This window comes from Chroicocephalus ridibundus, chromosome 5 (genome assembly GCF_963924245.1).
Source record: "Chroicocephalus ridibundus chromosome 5, bChrRid1.1, whole genome shotgun sequence".
NCBI lineage: Eukaryota > Metazoa > Chordata > Aves > Charadriiformes > Laridae > Chroicocephalus > Chroicocephalus ridibundus.
This window is the reverse complement of record NC_086288.1, coordinates 43519390-43544065: the sequence shown is the minus strand read 5'-3', so window position 1 is coordinate 43544065 and position 24676 is coordinate 43519390. Positions and strand designations below refer to the sequence as shown.

Sequence of the window (24676 nt, the reverse complement as noted above, 5' to 3'; positions counted from 1 at the left end):
GGTTAATTGAGAGTTGGACCTTGGCGTGGTGGCGGCTCCAGGGAGGACAGGCTCTGATGGGATGCTTTATGGGACTATTCATCTGAGATTCCTTTTCTTGTGAGAAACGGACTGGCCTGGCTGAGGGTGTCTTGAGGAAGAAATGGGCGTAGGAGAGGCTTTGAATATCTGCAGATATTGAACAAAACATCACAAGAGTGTATTTGTTTATTATACATGGAGTTGTACACACGGATAGCCTTTCTTTACTCAACTAACCCTTTGATTTCATGATTTCGGTTTACATCACTAAATGGTGCCTAGAACAACAAGTCCTTACCCTACCTGTGGTTTCTGCATGCAGCAAATATACTCTGAATTGCATGAAAAAAGGCTTTTCGGATGACAGGTTTGGTTTCAAGCTGGTGTGAATCAGTAACCACTGAACAACCTCAGTGTCTTGGTGGGAATCCTGGTAATACTAGGCGAATGTATACTGTTCTTAGGGGGAAAAAAAAAAAGAAAAAAAAAAAAGCTGGAACCATGGATATGGTGGTTCTTCAGATGCCAGGAGCATCTCATAAAAGGGTGAACGGGGGGTGCTGGCAGCAGAGCCAGGACATGGGAGTCTTGGGGCCTGTCCTGGTCTCCTTGGTCAGTTAGCCAAAGTCCGTGTCTAGTTTTAGCTGATGTCAAACACTAAACCCCACTTAGTTTCTGTTGAGCAGCGATGTGCTATTTAAGGACGTTCATCTACAGTGTGGTTAGGCTGCTAGGCTGTTGGTATCAGGTATATCTTTTCCTTGAGTTAATAGAGAAGTTTGTTGAAAATGGTAATATTATTATATAAAGAAGAAACAAGAATATTTCAGTGAAGTGATTTTGCCATTGACTTTTTTATCTTTTATGTTGTCTTTGACCAAAGTCTATGTAATGCTTAAGTTGCTTTGATCGATATCCAAAATAAATTAGGAAAGGTGAGGTTTGGGCCAGATGGTTTATCTGCTGGAGCATCTGAACAGCTGTTGGGTGCCTTGTATTTCAAGGCCAAGGCATGGGGAATGGCTTTGCTTTACATAACATAAAATGAAAAGCAGTTTTTGTTTCATGTTTCCTGTAAGCTGTAAGAAGACAGAAAGCAAAGAGTGAATGAAGAGCAGAAAGGAATTAAAAAAAAAAAAAAAAAAAAAAAGCCAAAAAAAGCCAGAGTGGTTTGCACAGAGTGTGCTCCCAAGGAGTTGTCTCAAAGGCAGCTGATGATGATTTAAGTCACTAAAGCTCCTGCTTCAGCCAGTGCTGTTGCCTGTTAGTACTCATTTAGGGTTTGCCTTAGCTAGGTGGGTTTTTTTAGCTTTATGCTAATTGGTTACCAATTACTTTGAGGTTCTTAACATGTTCATGAAGACACTGGTATTGACACTCCCAGCTCTTTGATCCGAGCTACAAAGGGGTCATTTTAGGGTAAAGAACAAGTGTCCAAAAAAAAAAAAAGAGAGAGCAGATTCTGATGTAAATACAGGTTTAAAACTGTAGCTGCCTCCTTCTAGTTGATGAAGTATTTCTGGAGAATCCCAGAGCTGGATAATTTAGATAAATAGCAGTTGACAGGTATTTACTATAAATTTGTTGTATCTCGCCACTGACATTTTTATCTGCTGTATTGCTTTTACCCCAAGCCTCTATAACCCTAAAACTGCTTTGATGCACAAAATACATTAGGAAAGGTAAAAAAATGTAAAACAAATAATACCCCTCCCTTTCCTAAAAATAATCAATGTAGAAACGTCCTTAAATTCCTATATTAAAATACATGTGTTGTGCATAGACTGTATCCACTTGGTACGTTTTTGCTTCCCTAGTTTAGTGAAGAATATAATGTTTTATATCTCTTAGCTGTGCAGAGCCAGCACGGCCCTCAGAGGAGAAACAAGGGTTTACTTTTGCTTATCGCTAAAATTGCTACGTTTTGATTTCAGAAGCTGTGCAGGGATTCATCGGCTCAGGGACTCAAGGTGAACTGTTCAGCTGAGGATGGGAAATACCACTTCTATCTCCAAGCCCAGCAGATTTCATTTGAAGTGGGAGATGCCACAAATCCGGCAGCGGATCATTAGTCTCCTCCCAGCCCTCCACTTAAATAATTTTTTTTTTTCAATTTCTCTTAGAAGTGTGCTAGTGACTGTGTTGCCTGCATTAATCCTCCATTTTCTGCCTCTATGGACTATTAAATTGTGGGTCTGGTTGCTCATTTGCTTGCCCATGGTGGCTGTGACGCAGCCGGTCGTTCCTGCCCCCTCCCCACCTCTCCAGGGAGGCTCCAGCCTCCCCACCAAAATGTTTGTTCTTTGGTAACGGGGCAAAACAATTGAAGTTTTTCTTTCAAGGGATGAGAAAACCTCTTATAGGAACCACAATTCAAATAATAAGAGCTACCCAACCCTCTCTTTCATATGAAAACGTCTCTTTTTTCTCTTTGTAACACTACTTGTTTCTTTTATTTGATACTGAAACACAAACCGTACCATGGAAAGTCTGTGGTTTACTTCTATTTTTGAGATCAGGGTTGCAAAGTTTTCCCTCAGTGTCCTTGGGAACTTTAAAACTTTTTTTTTCTGGAGGGGGTGGGGGGGGCAGTGGAAAAAATTTCATTCTCGAAGTCTCTGGTAACTCCTTGTTCATCTCAGACACTTTGCAGATTGTCCCATCGTTGTGTCCTGGCATATCTCACTGTCTGCTGACTTGGCTGACCCACTGGTGCCTGGTGCAGTTAGATAGCTATAAACACAGCACTGAGATCATAGGGAAAGGCTGAGGGTGAGACACTTTGTGCACTGGATTGATAAGGACACAGGAAAAGCCATTAGAGTGAACTGGTGTCAGTGACCTGTGATAACCATTCTGTACTACGTGCTAATGGACCCTGGGTAGTGTGTCTGTCTGTAGTGGCAATAGATTTAACTTTTGTAATTGTCATATTGCTCTTTTAACCCTGTGACCTTATTACCCATGAGAAAACCACTTGGCTTCGATCAAAGAAGCAGCAAAGAAATCAGTGTTCATTCTGAGCTGGCTAGATATGATCACAGGCAGCCTTGATTCTTAAAATATTCAGCTTGGAAAACAGACATGTTAGGGGGACAAAAAAAAAAGGTGGTTTACTACAATAGCCCGGATGCAGACTTCTTGTCACCTGAGGTTAGGAACAGCAGCCGTGCTTTCCCAGGGCTTTGCAGAACTCTGCACCGTCACTTACTCACTGAAAATATACTGATATTTTACATTTAAAGCTGATTTCATCCTGATTCACCCAATCTCATTCCACTCTTAGTGGCTAGAATAAGAGACTGACTCAGTTAATCCTGACAATGGAAAATATATTGTATCTGATCAGTATTTCATCACACCATTCAGGATGGATAGGACTTAAGGAGGTCTCTGGTCCAACTTCCTGCCCAAAGTGGGGTCAGCTCTAAGATCAGACCAGGTTACTCAGGGCTTTATCCAATCTGGTCTTGAAAACCTCCAGGGACCAAGACTGCAGAACCTCTCAGGGCAGCCTACTCTGCTCCATGACTTCCTGCTAGGTATTGAAGGTGGCTGTTAGGTCTTGCCAAAGCGGTCGCTTCTCCAGACTGAACAAGCTCTTTTAAACTCCCACTGTGGGACAAGTGCTTTAGCCTCAACCATCATCTTGACCTCCAGTGGACTTACTCCATTTTATTGGTGTCTTTCCTGTATTTGGGAGGCCCAAAACTGGATGTAGGGTATAGATATATTCTTAACAAGTGCTGCATAGAAGGGGATAATCACTTCCCTCAATCTACTGGCTTTATTCCTGTTAATACAGCCTAGGAGGCTGTTGGCTGCCTCTGCTCCCAGGGCAGACGGCTGGCCCATGTTCAGCTTGCCGTCTGCCAAGGCTCTTGGTCCTAATCCACAGAGCTGCTCCCCAGGCAGTCAGTCCCCAGTGTGTGTTGTTGCAGGAGGTTCTTCCTTCCCAGGTGCACAACTTGGCATTTCTCCTTACTTATTTTCATCAGGTTCCTGTCAGCCCATTCCTCCAGCATATCAAGACCCTCTGGATAGTGGCCCCGCTCTTGAGTGTGTTGACTTTTTTCCCCTAGCTTAGTGTCATCGGCAAAGTGCATGAGTGTGCTCTGTTGCCTCCTCCAAGTCACTGATAAAGATGCTAAGCGGGACAGGCCCCAGGACAGACCCCCATTGTGGTTCTCTACTTGTTACCAGCTTCCATGTTGGGTACAACTCATTAATCATGACCCTCTGAACGTGACCACCCAACCAATTATTTACCCATCCAGCTGATCACTCATCCAGACTGTGACATCCAAACTTGGATACAGGAATATTGTGGAAGAGCATGCCAAAAGCCTTGATAAGTCAATGACACCCACTGCTTTCCCCTCATCCATAAATCCTGTCATGCTATCATAGAAGGCAGTCTGATTGCCAGCATAACTGCTTGATAAATTCATGCTGGTTGTCCCCAGTTCCCTTCTCCTCCATATTCTGAAAATGTGTCCCAGGAGGGCCCAACTCATGAATTCCTCAGGGACTGAAGCAAAGTTGAGTGTGCTGTAGTTCCTCAGATCATCTTTTCAGCCTTTATTGCAACATTTGCCTTTTTCCACTTATTGGGAGCGTGGGTTTGGTTTTTTTTTATGTATTTGAACTACTATGGGCTCTTTGGTTCTAGGGAGCTCTAAGATCAGGATTGGTTTTGTTATGAGATATTCACCTTGAGTGGTACAGAATGCAGGCCAGCTGAAGGACCCTGAAGACCAACACCACTATTTGTATTGTGTAAGTGTGGGAAGGCTCTTCCTAAGATTTGCTCCAGGCATTGGGGCTCAGGAGGGTTCTGGGAATGTTTCTCCATCTACCCTGAAGAACTTTGTGGAGGTGTCCAGAAGTCATGATGTGTGAAAAGTAACAAGTGCTAGAGACAGAAGTGCACTGATATGCAGAGAATTTCCCTGAAGAGCATTGAGTTTTCTAAGGTAAAACTCAGTTTAACAGAAAAGGAAATATCTAAGAAACATTCTCATTACATCTTTTCTCATCCTTTGGTTATAGACTCGTAGTAGTTTAGACTGGAAGAGACTCATGGAAGGCTTTGGTCCAGCCCTCCACTCAGGGCTAAGTTTGAAGAATTAGGGATCTCAGAGGCACATCCATTTGAGTTTTGAGGATCTCCAAGGGTGGAGGCTGGCCAGCCTGTCTGAGTCCCTGTTCCAGTGTTTGACCAACCTTACTGTATTTTTTCCCCCCGTTAAATTAGTTTGAATTTATCTTTTTACATTTTGTCTCCTGCCTCTCCTTTTGCTGTGTATTTCCAAGGGGAGCCTGGCTCTATCTACTCTGTAATCTGGTATTAGATACACTTCCTTACCTTTCTCCTTCCTCACCTTTCCTCATGTGTCGTGTGCTCCAGGTCCCTCAATTACCTTGGTGGCCACTCCTGGCCTTTCTTCAATGTGTAGTACACCAGCATCTCTACAGCTGTTCTTTTGCATTACACATTAAAAGCCATTTTTATTGCAGCTGGATCACAAGTGACACTGTTCCACTGGGCTGATGCTGATATTCAATATTTAGGACTTATTTTTGTTCCTAAAACTAGATGAATGACATTCTTGGTGCCAGTTCAGTGACATGTGAAAGATATTGCAACATAACACTAAACCCTGATTTGACCCTGGTGAATCAGATCCAGTTTCTCTTGACTGTCCCCAAAATTGGAGGAAGAACAGAGTCCCAGGAACCCCTCTTAGAAGTGAAGAGTCTTGCCTGTGTGGCGTTGCCTCCAGACTCCCTGCATGGAAATCACTGAGAAGCAAAAGTGATAAGGTGTGCATGGAAGCAAAGTTGGGAGATATACTGGCCCCATCTCTTACCTTGTGCTGTTAAGTGTTTTAGTCGCCCTGGGCTTCAAACTGCATCTCAGTAGAGTATGTGTAAGATGTAGACTCTCCAAGGCTGCTAGAAAAAGAGACATTAGGAAGTTTCTTCTGCATGGGGACTGCTGAGCTATTCGTGTTAGTGAAGCTGTGTATTTTATGCGTAAATTAACCCTGGGGGAATTATCATGTGCTGACCAGAAACTTCTTTTTTTATTTTTTTTTTTTTTTTTTAAAGAGAAGAGTGTGTTTGTGGGGGAGGAGGGGGCTGTAAAATAATAAGCCACCATGTTTTATGCATCTCAGAAAATGGCTTGGTGCACAGCTGCAGTTGCTGTTTTCCTGCTCTGTATGTTGTTTCTCATCTTAAAGGCCTATATGCAGTGTATCTGGGAAATGATTGCCATCCTGTTTTCAATAAAACCCTTTTTTTATGAAGGGTCTTAGGTTGGCTGGACATTAATTCTCAATCTGTTTACAAATATTTGTGCAGGAAAGGGTGAGCAACGTTCAGGACGGGCTTGTGACGCATATACCCCCTATTTCAGTCCTTTGTTCAGGAAAATGTGGAAACAAGGCGGTTGTACAATGAACAAATGCTGCCTTCACATTCCAGGAGTGTGGCGCGGGAGCTGCTTGCTGCGGGGCAGACGTGGTCTCGCAGTGGGAAGATGAGAAGCACACAAACCTCCATCCCAACACAAAAAAGTTGCTTCAGCTCGGAGATCAATGGGCAGCCTATGTTGTATTGTATGAAGGGTGATGGAAAAGCTCTGATTCAGGGGGTTGATAATTGCTGTATACAAAAGCAGGGATATGTGAAACACGTTCAGAAGGTGAGCATTGCCCTCAGAGAGGTTTTCCTTGGCTCTGCTCCCCCGAATCCCTCAGAATGAGAGGTTTGGCTTCTGAGGAAGGTGTCTCATCTCTTTTATCATTTGAAACTGGTACTTGGAGGTCTTGGGTGAACTTCTAGTTTCTCATCTTCGTGGAGACTTAGTCGTTTACTCACAGTCACTGAGCAACCCACAAGAGCTGTTATGAGAGCAGGGGTTTGTCTCTCCTGGCCTTACTACCTCCAGCTTGTCTTGCCCCAGTCGTGGTTGCTGTACGGTGTTGAAATGCCTTGGAATCCTTCAGGATGAAAAATTGTAAGGAATAACACAGTCTAAAATGTTGTGCCTGTTACTTTTAGTAATTCTTTCAAATATTAATGAAAAGATATGCACAGAAATAAATAGCAAACTCTTTATTGTAGTAGTAACTTAGGTGTGCCACAGAGCATGATTTCTACAGCTGCTGCTGGATAGGAAGCCTCATGATGTTTTTATGTGTAGACCCTATAACTAAACAGGTGCTTATTGACTCTCACAGGTGGCTACATGCATATATGTTATTGCCCTCTAGAGAGGCTACTGTTGTGTCCATTTTCACAGCATCACAGGCAGAGGTTGGAGGGTACCTCAGAGATCACCTTGACCAGCTCCTTGCACAAGCAGGGTCAGCTAGAGTGGAATTGCTCAGGACTGTGTGTAGTTGGGAGGGAAACTCCACAGCTCCTCTAGGCAACCTGTTTCAGTGTTTGGTCACCTTCACAGTAAAAAAAGTTTTGTGGTTTTTTTTTTTTTTCCTATGTTCAATGGAAATTCTTCTATTTAACTTTGTTCTCTCACAGGGCACCACTGAGAAGAGTCTGGCTCTGCCTTCTTTATTTCCCCTGTTGGGTGCTTGTACGTGTTGGGAAGGTCTCTCTGAGCCTTCTCTTCTCCAGGCTAAGCAGTCCCAGGTTTCTTGCTGAAAGTCACATGCTCACATCCCTTGAGATCTTTGTGGCCCTTCACTGGGCTTGCGTCAGTGTTACCTGTATCTGTTCTGCTGGTGGGCCCAGACCTGGACCCAGATGTGTCTCACCAGTGCTGAGTAGAGGGGAAGCTTCACCTCCCTTGACTTGCTGGCAACGCTCTGCCAAACACAGCCCAGGAGTCTGTTGTCCTCCTTTGCTGCAAGGGCACAATGCTGGCTCATGATGAACTTAGCGTCCACCAGGACCCCCAGGTCTTTTCCTGCCAAGCTGCTTCCCAGCTGATCACCCCCAGCGTGTACTTCCTGGGAGCATGTACTCCTCAGGGGCAGGACTTGACATTTGTTGAACTTCATAAGTTGGGCCATTTCTCCAACCTGCCTGGGTCCTTCTAAATTGGCAGCACACACCTCTGGTCTGTCAGTCACTTCTTCCAGTTTTGTCATCTGCATTTTCAGGGAGTAGAGGAATCAAAGGCAGATTTCATGGGTGATGGGTAGGAGGAAGGAGAACTCTTGTTGAGTTGAGTGCTGGTGCTTGTGCTTATGTCTCTGCTTGTGTAACACAGCTATTTCTCTGCCTGGTCATTTTGGCTTCTTGACTTAACCATTTTCTATAAACTCATAATTATTACATACATGTTGGTTTAGGTGGGCAGAGTTGACAGGTGGTCAAACCAGAGGTCATGCTGGTCCACTTCTGGTTGGGAGTAGACTGTACAGCATTCTGTGTACCTGTTTGAATTCTGTTTGTAAGGACCATTGCCTTAAAAAGGGGCAAAAAACTTAGTTGTCAAATGTGGAAATGGGCTGCTAGGACACGAACTCTTTCCCAATACGAAGGGTGTAGCTAATACTGGATGTGCTGCTCCTCGGTGGGGCTTGGAACAGGAGGTCTGTTTATTAGTTTGTCTTGTTCTTATTTCTCCATGCTCCCTGACCGTTCCCCCATGTTCTGGGATAGAAGAACAAAATACCAAATGTGCAAATTTAATTTTCCAACCCAAACATTTTATAGCAGAGTCTTAGGAGCAAGCTGCAATTTTCTGCTCAAACGTGGCGTGCAGGACGGGTGCTTTTCTGCTTCTTCCCAAGTACGTGCTTGGATTTAGGGAGGGAGAGAATGAAGAGCTTTGAAGTCAAAATCATTTAGCAGTACAGTACTGTCTCCTCATGAAAATAACCAATTTAGGGACTTCCGCCCCGCCCCCCCCATTCCCCCCGTGTGTGTTTGCAATTAATGCAAACCCCTGTCTGTCAGTGATTATTAGCTCTCTGGTAGGAGGCACACAACTTAAAACACACAATATTAAGCAGGCAGTAAAAAATGACTGGCATTTGTTGCAGATTGCATTCTTCTCAGTACATTTTGCCTCCTATCCTTCCACTTTCCTATTCCCTTGGCTCCTTTGCCTCCCTCTGGATCTGTCCTTCATCTTCCTCAAGGACTCATTCTGCACTCTTCTTAAATTGAGGTTGTTTTTTTTTTTTTTCCTTTAATTGATGGGAGCCCTGACAAGAGCTGATTAGCTGTTAGAGATGCATCCTTCCTTGCAAAGCTTGTGACCGATTTCCACTGCTTCCTTCCTTCCTTGAGACGGGACAGTGAGCTTTCTTCTACCAGCCGGCAGTTGTCTCCCAGAGGTTTTATGCACGGTGGCCTGGCGTGGAAGACTCTGTGGGCTTGTCCTGAATATACTTTTTTCCCTGGCAGTTCATTCATTATAAAGTTTTAATGAATTTTAAATATATTATGAAAAGAGCACGTGTTTAGAAACCATCTCTGCTCATTTTTACACTGGATGTGTTGGGTTGTGCTTTTCTTTGCAGAGAGGGGGGATTGAAAGCAAGCAGAGGAGAAAGGCACGTCCCCTGTGCTTAACCTTGCAGGTCACCTGGAACGGGAGGAGATCGCCAAAAACGCAACCTGAAAATGTTTAGCTGCTGCTGTTTATAATGAGGAAATATCTGTCTACATCATCGCTTTGTAACTTTTCAAAAGTATGACTTAAAAAGGCGAGGGGGGGTTGGAGAGGGATCTGCACCGCCGTATTTTACAGAATGAGAAACACAGGCTACTTGTTCAGTCAATTCAGTTTAGGTCAAATGTAGTTATGAAAAACAGATGATTGCTGGTGATCAAGCTGTACTTTGACAAATATCCCATTGTTTGAGCGTGCAGTGATTTCTTCAGACCGTTACCCGGTGCGGGGCTTGGCGATTGCCTTCTTCCAGCTCAGAGGCTGTCAGCCGGCACGGGGCTTGGTGCTCCAAACCCAAGGGCTTGGCCCCGTAGGAGGAGGGATTGCACAGAAAGAAAGGCTCGGTGCAAAATGACTGAAGTTTCTGCTCTAGCTATTAAAATAGGAGCCCACTTGGGGTCTCAGAAGTGCTTGAAAGGATGCTTCTTATGTATAGGTTGTATCCTGTGCAGCAGAATAAAGGTTTATTTGGGGGATGCTGATATTTGAGCTCCTTACTATTAGTGTATCTTAGCCCTGTGTTGCTTTGAGTTATCATATATTCTTTTATGGTTTCCTCTAGAAAATATTCATCTACAAATTATATCTGTGGAGTAAGGAACCTATTATTCATGTTCATTATTCAGCCCTGCTCTGATGGTTGCTGGGTCTCCTGCTCTTCTGCTTCGCAGCTGAGTGATGGTGCTTTGGTGGAGTTGCTCTGCAAGGTTGGCTGTCAATCTGAAATGTCAAAATGTCTTATATTTCGGGTGTATTTTCAAATTTCTAAGGTTGAGAAGCAATGTGGACAGGTATATGCTACGTGACTCTGGTTTTATGGGCAATGTGAAGGCTACAAAGTGCCAAGGGAACGTTTAATCCTTTTTAGGATTTTTTTGTTCTGAAATCAGTATCCCTTTGCTCAGGGATTTGTCAGCTTCTGGGATGTGAGGGACTAATTCTGGGTAACTTTAACTCAGACAACTCAGGGGACAAGCTTTTCTTTCTGATCCTTATGGCACGTTGCACCATCTAAAAGATTCAGTCTTACCAAAACCCCCCAGAAACTCATTGCCCTTGCCTCAGGTTGGTTTATGACCAGCTTGTGTCCGTGGGAATTCTGGGGAGAAGATTGGGTTGATCAGTGCGTGAGCAGGTGGATCAGATGCTCAGGATGTAGATGCAGATGGTTGGGAAGTCTAAAAGCAGAAATGCGGTTGATACAGAAAAGCCTTTTTCTGGTAGAAGGTCTCCTGTGTGTCTGTCATTGGAGCAGTTACAGGAAATATTCCATTAGACGCTGGGAAGACCCGGCCTGTATTTGTGATGGTCCTGGTCATTGGCATAACTTTTAGAAATGTACACTGTTACTTGATGTATTTTGTCATCTGAAAACAAAATCAAAGCTATTAAAAATATGGAAAACGGTTTGTGTTTAACTTCTTATCAGTGTCACTGGTCTTTAGGGTATGAACATGTGTTGGATCTTCTGTTGCACTGCTACCACTCAGAGATAAACTTTAGACTATTCATCATCGGAGAAGATTAGACTTTCCAACAAATCTTAATTTGTGCATGTTACTTTCTACTCCTTTGGAGCAGCATTAACTCCAAGGAACTGTGAAAGCTCGAGCTGTCATCTCAGAAAAGTTTAATGTCCTTCTCGCTTTTTACAGCTCCGTGTGTTCTGCGCTTCACTTCATTTGTCAGGCACAACAAATCCAGATTTGGAGTATTAATTTTTTTTCTAGCTATTAAAAAATAAAATTTTTAAGATCAGAAAAGGCCCCCAAGGGAAATATTTTGAAGTATTTGAGTCTTTCTTTATGTTCCTTCTGGATGAACATATCTCTTTTTAATATTGAGAATTGACTTGATAAATACAAAAATACTATAATATAATAGGTTGGCCATGTGTTCAGTGTTTATACAAGCAAACCAGCTCTCTTTAACTAGGATGATGTGATGTTAAATTGCATGTTGGACTGGGGAAGCAGTTTTTTGCTTGGTCTAGATTAAGGAAAAGCTGCGGTACCCAGTCCTGGCTAAGCAGAATAACAAAACAAATGATACTTGGGTAGCAGAGACTGAAAACCTTGCACTCCCTAGCTCTTGTTAAATGAACCCAGCAGCTCTAAACCGATGACTGAGCAGTAGCAAATAACACTAAATTTTTCTACTGCTATTAAATGGAAAAGAAAACACATTTCTGGTTAACATTTAAACCTATTAAAATGTGATTGAAGTGGAATCCACATCTTGGATTACTTGGAAGATTTACTGTGGCTACTTGTCTGTCACGTTAGGAGAACTCGCTTCACCCTGAAAATCCCGACGTTTCACTAAAATCCCCGTATTTAGCTTGTGCAGCTCTATACCTGCTTGCAGACCTTCCCTTGCAGCTGAGATGCCTTTGCCTATGCAGGAACTCAGCGTGGGTGGTGGGTGACCTGGTTGAGCAAATGGTAACTAAGAGCACAAACATGTAGGGCTAGAATTTATGTAGTCAACTTGTAAGTACATTTTAGGATTTTAGATAAAAAGGACATTGGATCTGAGTGGACTCTCATCAGGAGAATTCTCCTGTTGCGGCATGCTCCTTGCACCCATAAGAGTGAGGAGCATTTCCATCTGTCCTGTCAGCAGTGTTTTGGTGTGCCAAAGAGTTTTGCATTTCCTTGGAGAGCTGCAGTCCTAGTTCTTGCCCAAGAAACTACATTTTCTCAGGAAACTGAAGGCTCACGGAATCTGTTCCTGTATTTGAAATCTCAAGTTCCCAATTTGAAACTTTGATCAAGCCTAGGAAGAGAAGCAGGTCTTTGTTGCCCTGTCTTCTCCCATGGCTGATGTCTTTTCTGCTTTTAAAGAAAGTGGTGAAATGAAATGAAAATACACATTAAAATGCCCTTTTTCCTGGAAGGCTGTTCTTCGCTTGTGCAGAGGTTAAATTCTTAACAGGGGAATAAACTTGAAAGAGAAGATACTGTCCCTTCTCCCGTTGCAAAGCTCCCTGAAACCTGTGATGCTATGATGCTCTCAACACGAGCATGCTGTTAACCAGGCATGCTGTTTGTGATTTTGCTTTAAAATTTATTTGCAAGAAAGAATCCATCCGTTTTGTACAGAGATATTTGTTTTCTCTGTCTTGTTCAATGGATTTACTGTAGGGTTTGAGCATGGAGCATCAGTTCTTCATCTGATCCTTCCTGTCTGCTTGTGTTTGGGAAGGGATGGGGTTTTGGGTGGGTGTAATTCCTTCCAGAACTGCATTTTGCAGCCTGACAGACCCCTGCAAAGGCTCTGCTGGCTGCAGAAATAAACTTTATTGGTAGGAGAGGGAGATCCATTGTGTAGATAGAGGCGAATTGTTGATACCTTCTTTGTCCCATAGTTTTAGGAGGAGGTGTTTTCTGTGTGTTTCATCCAGCCGTCGAGTGCTTTGAAGATAAGAGCACCTGAGACCCAATTCTCCGTGGCTAGCCATGGTGTGGGGGAGGCTTTGGCTGTGCTGATTGCCTGTGCTGCCATGATGGCCCCCAGATTTGAGGGTTGGTTGTAGGTTTTTGGTGGCTTTTAGCTCCTCTGTGCCACGCAGCAGCATGAGTCACTGTTTCCAGCTTTGTCATGCAAGCTGGATTTTTCTAAGAGAGAATACGAAATTATAAGCACTGTTTTCCCTAGTTTTTAAAGACTTACACTGTTCTGATCTCTAACTTCTGGTTTTTTTTGAAACTCTGATACAAGGTCTTATGGACAGTAGAGGTTTCCGTGAGCACGGGACGTCATTGGGCAAATTTATGGAAAAAAATAATCCATCTAGAGCTGTTAAATAAAAAGACTTGGCTTGTGGCTCAGGTCGTCCCTGTGCTGGAAGCTGAGAAACGATGCTGGGAAAAGCTGGATTACGTGTTTGCCCTGTTCTTGTGTTATTTTTCAGTAACACCAGGTCTGGTGCTGGCCGGCATTGGAGGCAGGGCACTGCGCCCGGGCTCTGCCACCACGTAGCATTTGCACATGCGTATTCAGGAAAGCTGGTTGTTCCTGCTGGTTAAGTTCAGGTTTTATTTAGTTATCTCTAACACCCGTGTGAGGCCCGTGCAGGCAGGACACGGGGAGTCTCCTGACAGCTCTTGGGCACTGCTGTATGACTGTGTGGAAGACCTGACAGCTCCCATCTTGCCAAGGGTTTGAGAGACATTACATTTTCTGATTTTTTAAAATTATTTGAATAAGGTTAAAATACTTCATCTGCTTTGCAGAGCAGAGGCTACTGCTTTTTTAAACCTGGGAATTTCTGATTTTTTCCTGGTTATAACAGTGTAGGTAAACATGAATCAGGCGAAAAGAACTTGTGGCATTTGGAAAAGCATTTCTTTCCTGGACTGAGCAGTTGAAGGGCACTTTATTCTCATTTTTGTGCTTTTTCCCTGCAGTTATACAACAATTAGAAATACCTACTTATTTATTTTCAGTGAAAGCTTAGATAGCTATGCAGCACTCTTGATTCCAGCTGCTGAGGTTGAGGCGAAACATTTGAGCCCCTGGCTAGGATCTTGAGAGAAGAGCTAGCACCAGAAATGGCTTGTCTTTGATTTTGAGGGGAGAAGCAGAGATGTGAGCTACCCAACCCTTTCACCAAACTGAAGAGGCAATTCTGTGCTGGCAATTTTAGTTGCTCTGGGCTTTCATTTTTTCCTTTAAGTCTTTAATTCTTCGATTTTTCCGTCACGTTGCCAATGGCAGTTTTCTCTCTTCTGGTGGCTTCCCACTGCAAGAAGATGGGAACCTCTGATCATGGCCAAAGCAAAGAGTTATTTGGCTCTCTGCTTCTGGTCCCTACCTCCCTCCAATTGCTTTCACGTTGATCCCTTGGAGAGGAGCGGGTAAATGGTGGGTGTTTTCTTTCCTCTGCAGCACCAGCTAGCCAGGAGTGTGAGCTGGGGAGCTGGTGAGCATGAGGATCTCGTTCTCTTCTGCCTCTGTTTCTCTGTTCCTAGGTCTCACTCCCCTCCGTATCATGTAAGTCATAAATATTTAACATTTATCGCCAAATTTCCTCCTACTGGGAAAACTGGTGCATCTATAAAAGGGGCTGATGTGGGAAGAAGTTGGCTTCTGGTCTGGACAGAGCGAGGTGATACTCATCTCCAGACTTCTCATCCATAGGATTCAGCAGGGCACATTGCATCCCTGCGAGCTGCCAGGCTCTTTTGGGATGGAAACTCCTCCTTTCGCTAGCGTGGCCTCACTGTTTGTCATCCTGGGTCAGAGGTTACGAAAAGCAGTAGTCAATTAAAGCTTTATTAGATGTAGTTAGTAATGCTCTGAAAGGAGCCGGCCAAGCTAAGGCCACTAATAATGGCCCTTTGTTAAGGTATTTAATAAATTAACACTCTGCTGTGGCGGGGAGGGTGGGAGGCGATTACAAAAGCCAGGCTCGTTAATCAGCGTGTTTACCCTCTTCAAACGCCCCGTCCGTGCAGCTCCCTAATCTTTACCCACCAGATTTGTTGGGAGCTGTGCGGGCAGCTGCCGGCCCGGGGACGGGAAGCGCCTCTGTGGGTCACGCCTGGGCCACGGCTCCGAGGACGCGCCAAGACAAACACAGGTTACCAGGACCATCGTGCTAATCACTGGAGCCCCACATTAAGCAGGGACAATCCTTAGCGCAGGTAGCCATCGCAGGCGTGGGGTGATGCCGAAGCAGCGCCATTCCCCCAAACACCATGCTTTGTCTCATCCCTACCCCGCTCGTCTTTGAATTTTATTATTTTTTTTAACAAAACCTCCTGCATGCCGTGCTGGATGTGCTGCCGAGTTTGAACATTAGAGGGCATCTCATCCTCATGCTTCTTTATTTTTATTTTTTTTGTGTGTGTTTTGTTTTAGTGCAGCTTAATCTATAGGGCCGTCTTTAAAAAGCAAATAGAGCATTTGACCTGCTGTGCAAATTAGCCATATGGTGAAGTGTAATATCCCGCTGACCCTCATTACCGTGCAGTATGAAAAGCTCTCCCCTTTTCACATGCAAGCATATTAAAGTGGCCTTTTCAGCATTTTCTTCCATATAAAACTGTCTTCACTCCTGTGGCCAAGCAGTTAAAAGGGAACTCCAGCTGCAGCCAGGAGGGTGAAATTAAAGGCTTTACCCCTGTCTAAATGGAAAATAGATATTGCTTCCTATAGACAGGGCTGGGGAACAATGCTGCGCTGCCGGCTCCGGCAGTGGGACGGGGGGGTAATGGCCTTATTTTCTGGGAGGAAGGAGCCCGTCTCCTTTGAGAGAGGAGGTGTTGGGCGTCTACCTTGGAGGAAGGGGAGAAAAAGGGGGAAATCTTACCTATTTTCCTCTCTAGTTAACTATTTAATGGCCAAGCTGGCAGGAAGCAGTGAGAAGCTGTGCCAGGACCTGATGCAGGACCCCACGCTTTCCCTAGGACAAGCAGCAACTCTTGTGCCATTTTACAAGAGAGCTAAAGAAAAGCCATGTGCATTTTCGCCTCATAGAGAACTGGCTTTAAAACCAATTCTCTGGTGCATTGATGACCGTATACTCCTTGTGTGGCTGACCGGGGCTGGATGGGACCTCACCTGAGATCCCGGTGCCCTGCCTGGAGGGATCAGGAGGGTATTTCTGTCCCATCTTCTCCATCTCTGCTGATGAGGGTGGCCCAGGTAACACCACCAGCATCTGCTAACCATGTTGGACTAGTTGCTGGACTAGGAGGGGGAGGTAACTGTATCTGTTGGACCCAGACTTCAAGCTTTGCTTTCTTCTTGCTTTTGCTTTGTAAATTTTAGTTGTTTTTAAACTTTACTTTAACTTACCAAACCACCGATCAGAGAGAAGAAAGGGAGGACTAGAGCTCCTATGGACCCTTCTGGGTTGACTTTCTGCTCTGGTGTCTCTTACTAGTTCTTGGTTAGAGTTTCTTTCAACTGACTAGCTCATGACCTTGGTACTCTGGAGCACTCCTTTCCTTTGAGATGGCCTTTGGTCATGCTCTTTGGCCACTTTGCTGGGTCTCGATTTATTTATTTTTTTTTTTTTAAGTGCTTGAGTACAAGTCCAGTAAGTCAGGTGGTTTCTGTCAGTGCCCCATTGTTGGACACAGGCCCTGAAGCATCTGAAACATGAAATTCACTTTTAAACTTGGGATTTAGCAATTTAAAGGAGAAATGGGTGATGGTCTTTCATCTGGGGTACCGGTTGGAGTCCGGGTTAGGTGAAGCAGAGATCAAATCCTGGCTGAGCTGGTAGGAAGAAGATGACTCCATGTGTGTGCCCATGCCATGGCCCTTTTATTTGTAGGAATAGGTGCACAGCATAGTGAGATACTGGCCAGTAAAGCAGCACAGAAATTTGGTCTAGCCAGGATGGTGGAGACATCCCTGGTCAGGACAAGGTGGGGCTGGGACCGTTCTTCACTCTTGTGTGCTCGTTCAGCTGTGCAGGACACGTGGAGATGAGCGCGGCCGCTTGTGAGCGTGCACAGCTCTGCAAACCTCCGAGGGAGAGGCTCACCTCAAAAGCGGTGCTTGACGTACTGCTGCTCTCTCTTCCCCCCACGCAATTTTCTGGTTAGCTTTATCTATTTGTTTTCAGTATCGTGGTGGTGTTTACAGTCAACAAGCAGTTCCATGGGGTTGAGCAAGAGCCTCCTTTTTGATCCTGATTCAGCAAAGCGCTTACATGCTCAGTACTGAGCACCTGTATGCGTACCCGTATGCCTCTGTGATATTATTTGGGAATATTTACATTTTTAAAGTTAAGCATCTGCTTAAGAGTTGGACTTCTTTGTGTTTCATTAGTGGCTAATGTGCTCTCTTGTCTTGAGAGATCTTCAAGGCATTTTAAACTTATTTTCTAAGCTTCTTTTCTTGTAACTTACTTCTAACTAATGTGTACAAGCTCCTGTTGGTTTCTTTAAGTGCTGCACAATCATCTTTCCTTAAAACAAACTGCCTCTTTTAGTTAGTTTTGGGCTAAAAAGTGATTATTTGCAGGATTTTAAAACTTCTCTGCTGCTTTTAGCAAGGTAGGTCACATCCAAAGTGCTGCACTGAGCTGTTGACCCATCAGGGTAGGGGTTGTATGTGTGGGTCTGGTTTTGGGTATGTCTGTGAAACTCTGGAGTTGCAAAAGGGGAGTAGATGTGGGATCCAGCTTTGACTGAGCGGCTCTTTGGCATTGATACGATGCCAAGCGTTGTTTGGCACTTGTAGGCAAATTAAAATGAAACACTATCTATAGGGGCCATTTCAGCCAGGTGAGGGATGAAACATCACAGCACTCTTGCTCAGCGACATGGGGGAAAAGGAATATACTGTTTCTTGTTGAAATGAGACTGAGATTGGCTAAACTGTGTCTATAACCCCCCTGAAATGGGACTTCTGGCCCCAGTCCTGGCCCTTCCTCCTCACAGAACATGACATATGGGAAATGGCTGGTGACCAGGACATCTTGGAGGCCAGGCTGGGAAATAAGTCATGTGTAAAATACCTGGAGCCTTCAAAATCTCTGCGTAGTCTGTTTGTAAAGCTTGTTTCTCACAGGAGTGGGTCATCCAGGTGGGAAGGGACCTTAGGAGGTCTGTAGTACAACCTCCTGCTCAGAGCAAGTCAGCTGTGAGATCAGACCAGGCTTCTCAGGGCTTTATCCAGACTGGTCTTGAAAGCTTCCAAGGATGGAGACTGTAAAACACCTTTGGGGAACTCTTTCTGCTGCCTGACTGTTCTTGTGAAAAAGCTTTTCATTACAACCAGTCAAAATGTCTCTATTTCATTTGTACCTGTTGTTTCTCCTCCTGCTGTGTTGGCCTGGCTCTGTCTTTTCAGTGACCTCCTCGTAGATATTAGGGTTAGATCCCCAGATGTTTTGTCTGCTTTTTGCTGCGAGGATGCGCTGCTGGTTCATGTTCAGCTTGCTGTGTACCAAAACTTACAGTCTTTATCCACAGAAGTGTTCCCAAGGCAGTGGTCCTCAGTCTATGTTGTTGCAAGGGTTTCAGGGGTTCTTCCTTTTCATATACAATATTGGATATTTGTCCTTATTGAATTTTGTCTTGTTCATGTTGGCCCATTCCTCCAGCCTGCGAAGACGCCTCCAGATGGTGGCCCTGCTTTTGAGTGTATTGACTCTTCCCCCATTTTAGAGCCATCAGCAAAGGGGATGAGACGACATCTATTGCCTCCACCAGGTTGATGAAGACATTGAGGGAGGCAGGTCGCAGAACCCCTGCTGTCATTCTCCACTTTTGTGGGCTTCCATGTAGAGCATAACCTGTTAAGCCCCAACCCTCTGAACCCAACCATCCAACCAGGTGTGGATGGTTACCAACCAGGTGCTCATCAAGCTGATCAGTCATCCACTTAGGTACAATGTTTTGGATTTTGGTAACTCCACAGTAAATTCTCCATGTGAAGGAGGAGCCATTCGAAGGCAGACTTTCATAGATGAATACTGATCTGATTTTTGGGAAACAGTTGTGCAAGTCCTTGAGATGGGGTGTGTAGGCATGGAGCTGTGCTTTTGTGAGATGCTGTGTCAGTCTGTCTTAAAGGTGGAAGAATTCCTGAAACACGTGCCTGGTAAGTTTTGTGGACCAAAGGCAAAGGAGGATGAAGAGACAGTGAAAGTCAGAGATAAATTTAAGAGAAGCCCAGGTCATGCTGAAGCCAGTGCTAATACATTAATAAATCCAGATGGGCAGTGGGTTTAAGAGTCTCACTAACAAGGAAGTAAGCCAAATTCATCACTGTTTGCTTAAAACAGAGCTGCAGTGATGCGAATGGCATGGTCTGTGGATTGGGTGCAACAAAAACGTTCTCCAGTGGATTTAAAACTAGGCTGTTGCAGGTGAATTGGGGCTATTTCTGCGTGTTCTGGATATGTGATTAACTGCTGTCCGCAAATGTACATTAAACTAAGCACAATCTGGGTTTATCAAGGTAGGAATCTACACAGCATATATTATCATAGCATGTCACCTTACTTACTGTTACTGTAACGATATTTTAATGTAAGAGCTTGGAAGATCCACTCATTTTTAGGAAATGGGCTAATGATGTTGCTAGTACAAAGTGTTTGAGATGACTCAGCCAATAATGTCCCCATGCAAGTGATGGGTTTTTGATGGCACCTGTCACCCAGTTGTATGTAGACAGTAAATTATCATTACATGAAGTACACAGGGTGCATTTCTGCTTCCAGGTAAGTAGAAATTTAGTAATCTGAAATATTGTCATCTATATGTTCTGGATCCAAAGAGTTCCATTTTACCGGGCGTTTTAATTAATTGTTGAGGACAATGGTAGAATAGAACTTGCAGCACGTTCTTCCCTGTGTAATTCACAGCTAGATTTGCTTTCAGCTTTCTGCTGCTTCTGAATTATGAAACTTTTTTGGGTTTTTTCAGCTGTTGTTTTTGCATTCTTATGATTATATTGTGTTTTCCCTTATGTGGTGTTCATCTGCGATCTTAATTATCTGCCTCTCATTGCCAACTCTGTGAACTCTGAAGCTAATTTGAGGAGGAAAGTTCTGCCTGGTAATTTTAAAAATATGAGGCATTATTGAGGGTTTTTCCTGGACTAGTGATCACAATAAATGTGTAGTTTGGAGCATAGCTTTGGATTCTTCCTGCTCGCTTAAAGAGACTGAGAATTGGGTGAAACCTATTCTCATTAAAACTGAATACATGAATAGGAAAGGGACCTCCTTCTTCTCTCCCCACCATGAGTACTTGATTTCCCCAAGTTCTGGGTTGAGCTCACAAGAAGCCCAGAAGGAACTAGGATGCTGCCTCTGTACTGATGTGTATTAGCAGCGTCTTGCTTCTGCAGAAGGTCGGTGGTGGATTTGGAAGTTCATGAGAGGTTGGGGCTGGGAGTTGCTCTTTCAGTAGTCTTTCCTAAGTGGTGTCATTCTTAGGCCTGCCATGTGTTGCTTGAGATCTATGTGTGCATCATGGGTTTTGTTGAAAAATAAAAGTGTTGCAGGTGCAATGCATCTTTACAAAGTGAAATAGCTGCTTTTAGGAGAAAGGAAAAGAAATAAAAAATGGGAGTGTTTCCCACCACGCAGACATGGAGAGCAGGAGCAGGGCAGGTGCATGCACAGCTCTGCTCCAAGCTTACATGCTCACATGCAGGTCAACTCTGGTCTAGTATTTTTATTGAAGCATTGGTTGATGAAGGTGGTGTTCAGCTTGGGTGCTGTGCCATGATGAAACACTCGGGACATTTTGGAACAAATCTTTTATTTAGCTGGTTCCCTGCCTAAGCAGATGCTGGCGTACCTGTCTGCACTTCTGGTGGCTGCTACAAGAGGCTAAGCCTGGACAGCCTGAGTGGCTTAGTGATGCTCTCAAAGTCACTTCTCATGATACCTTGTGTACAGCATTTAGGTCCCAAAATACTGTCTTTGAAAACTGGAGGTAAGGATGGGATTGGTTAAATTGGCTGTGAGAGGAGAATGGGATCAAAGTATAAACACTATGTGGTGTTTCAGATGAGTCGTCTATAAAACACGGGGTCTCCATGGTCTGTTCTGGATACTTTTTTGGTGTGGTTTATTTCTGTTTGTTTGTTTTTTGTTCTTTTTTTTTTTTTTACCCAGAGGATAACAATATTAAAAAATAGAGTACAGAGGAGTATTGTTATCTGAAGACCTGATAAGTTGAATAGTCTTAAATAAGTCAAATGTGGGAAACTGGGTGGTCTAAGCTAAAACTGCTTCCAAGGGGAAGAAAGACTTCCTGTTTTTAGGAGAATATAATACGTGAGCGATGAAAAGATCTAGGGAGATGGTGGAGGAATGCACTTAAGAGAAAAGGATGAAATTGCGTGCAAGAAAAATGTGGATCGTGTCAAGAGAGATTTTTTTGAGGAGGAGCAGTTTTTTATTGGAATAACCTCTCATGAGAGAGTCCCTAATTCTTGGGGCAGTCAAAAAAGGCTCACCAAAGAAAATACAGGGAACAGTGCACTGGGGGGTAGATGTTTTTGGTCAAACAGGCAGGTCTCTAGGCCATAAATTTTAGGGAAACTGTTAAAATATGAATATGGTCTAAATCTTTTTGGGGAATAGTTTCAAAGGTCTTTGCTGTTCCTTCTCTTCTACTGCAGTTAAAGCCATTTGTTGGGTTGGAACAAGAACAACCTGGCATCTAACACCTTCTAAGCACCCTGTGAGGCTGAAGGGGCTTCCCTCCAAGGTTGAGAGGCAGGTTTGTAGCGAATCCTTTGTGCCGTATCTCCAGCCCAGCTCTGATCACTCTTGCGTCTTCTGTCTGTAGAAAACATTTTTTGCTCTGAAAGTGCAATCCAAAATAATTGAATTTTCAGAAAATATTATGAATTTGGTCCAGATTCTTTGTCTTCCTCAAAGCCATCAGTAAAATAGGGATAGAAATCTGGCTTGTGTTTTGTCCCTAGTGGCGGAGGAGCTGAATGATGAGGTCTGGGGTTTTGGCTTTCAGCTGTGGGGACATATGCTTCCCGCTGCCCTGTCCCCCGTGAGCTGGTGGCTTCTGCCGCACCCAGCACCTGGTGACCTCCACCATCCTGTACGTGTTCCTGAGAAGCTGGTGGGAAAGTGGACACATCAAATGGAGAAGCTTTTTAATGAGGTGAACAGCTACAGGATAAGGACTGTGGTCTTACAGGGTGATGGGAGGACAGGCAGAGCTGTGCTGGAAGTGGAGACATAAGCGCGATGACTTTTTGGCCTTTCTTTCCTGAAGAAATGCATGGTGAGGGTGGGGTGAGCAGGGAGGATCTCTTCTCAGAGCTCAGTTGGAGGGATAAGGGAAAGTGATGTCAGCTGAACTGAATTGCTGTGGTGTAGTCTTAGCAGAAGTCTTCAAAATCTGGTATTAAAAGGGCTGATTGTTTTCAGACCAGTCTCCTGCTACTGATGAACTGCTTTCTAAGTTTCCAGTAAGTCCTCAAGGTCACCACAAAATCTCGCCTATGTAGCTTGGGGAAATGGCAGCTTATGGGTGTTCAGTAATGGGGAATTAATTACTGGCCAGCTTCCACGTGATGCTGCACACAGCTAAACATGGTGGCTGGCATGAGCGACCGACCGCCGCTGCAGCTGCGTTGGTGGTTGTGGCTGAACCTCGATGTGCTCTTGCCTTCAATGCTGCTATACATTAATTTATTAAAGAAATGGTGGAAAAATGCCTTCAGTTTTGAATTTGCACCACAAATTCATTGGTAGCAGCGGGCTGCATTTGTTTAGTGAGTAGCTTTACTCAAAGATCTCAATGATGCTACCAGAGATGAGTTACTCTTATGATCAGGATGGAGATGATCTGGGTTTGTTCTGCCACTTGTGTAGGTTTTGAGAGATGAGACACAGAAGGATTTAATAAATGTCTTAAGTCTGGTCCCTTCAGTGGTGAGGTGGGAGTGGGACAGCCAGGTTTGTCTTGGTTCTCCTGTGGCACTACCAAAATTGAGAGGAGATGGGTAACACCAGCATCCTGAGAAACACAGGTTCCCAAGCCTGGGAGAGGAGCTCGAAGGGAGGTCTCTGCTTGTAGGCCCTCTGAAGGGGGATAGCATTTAGCTTGATAAAAATTCTAACAATCCTCTCTGTTCTGGCTCTAACGTGTAGATCATTGATTTCTGGCTTGTGACCCTTTCCTTTCCAGGGGGAAACAACTTTTGAGAGCATTGAGAAGACATATGACATGGAAACTCTGGTTCCCGGATAGTTTCTGTTTCTTAAAAGCTATCTTAAAATGTCGGATTACTTACAGGTTCAAGCTGATACTTGACTTGGTTGTGGGTGAAAGGCTCAGATTTATACCTGATCCAGATTTGTCCCTTGCCCAGGGTATTGGCACCACTGATGGTTGGACAGATGTGCCCAGCATGGGTTGGGAGCTGCTCATCCTGTGCACCCCTGATACTCAGCTAGGATAAAAAGTATAATTCAGAGACAAAATCCACAGTATAAATCTGCATAATCTCTGCAATGCGTGTGCATGGTCACAAGAATATTTTTTTTTGAAGAATTTTAGCACCATTCAGAAGGGCAGTACTAGGTGTGAGAACTGCTGGGCACATCAGCAAGGCTGAATTTTTGCTTAAGCCTTGAGCTCCAGCTTGTAGAAGACAAGGAGCAAGTCAGGCTACAGCTCCTCAAGGGTTCATTGCAGACATTTCATAAGACCCCTTTAGCTGAGGGCATCCTAAGGCAGCCTGGTTATGTAATGCCATAGTAGATGGAGAATCATTAAATTAGCATCAGGTTTTTCATTTAATTAGTTTATTTTTTCGTAGTAGAAAAGGTTGATGTCTGGTGCCTTGCTCAGGTGAGATTTGTTGTTGCGTGTTGTTTGTTTTGTGAATTCCAAATGAGATTTTTTTATTTTTTTATTTTTGGCTCAGAACAGTTCAAAGCAAGACCTTGTCCCTTCTCTGAAGTGTTTATAATCCAATTTCAGACATAAAACAGCACGGGCGTGGAGGAGGGAGGAACAGGCAGGGATAAAACGGCAAGGTTTTACATAGCCTAGGGGACCAGTGCGGTAGGCGGACGTCTGAATGCTTCAGCAGGTCGATGGCATTTGAGGATCCTCTTGGGTTTGTTGCCTGGGTGGGGATGCTCAGATGTAGCCTGGCTTGGTAAAACAAACCACCTACAGAAGAAGCCCCCAGAGGGGCAGTTCAGGTCCTCGCCGCAGCACCCAGCGTGGGTAGGTGATGCCCATGGAGGCGACCTCGGGTCTTTGGCTTTAGGGACTAACTGGCTCTCCTCTGGAGGCTCAGACCTGCAGTAAAGTAGGGAAAGAATCAGCTCAAAAACCTATTTTATTTTTTCCCACTATATAGACCAGTCTGATAAATTGCTATGACTCACATAAGCATGTTTTTTCTGAAATTCCCTGACGTTTGTGGCTTTGCATCAGTCTGAGCCCATGAATCAGTGGAAGAATTTCTGGCATTGTTTGTCCCCTTTTTCTTTTTGTTAACACTAGAAATGGGTTATTTCACTGCCCC

The 24676-nt window shown here is 44.2% G+C and overlaps 1 protein-coding gene across 4 annotated transcripts in view; it reads left to right on the top strand.

The window, feature by feature from the left end:
* Positions 1-24676, top strand: part of EXOC6B (exocyst complex component 6B) — a 313881-nt gene that overhangs the window by 164697 nt on the left and 124508 nt on the right. The window lies entirely within an intron of this gene.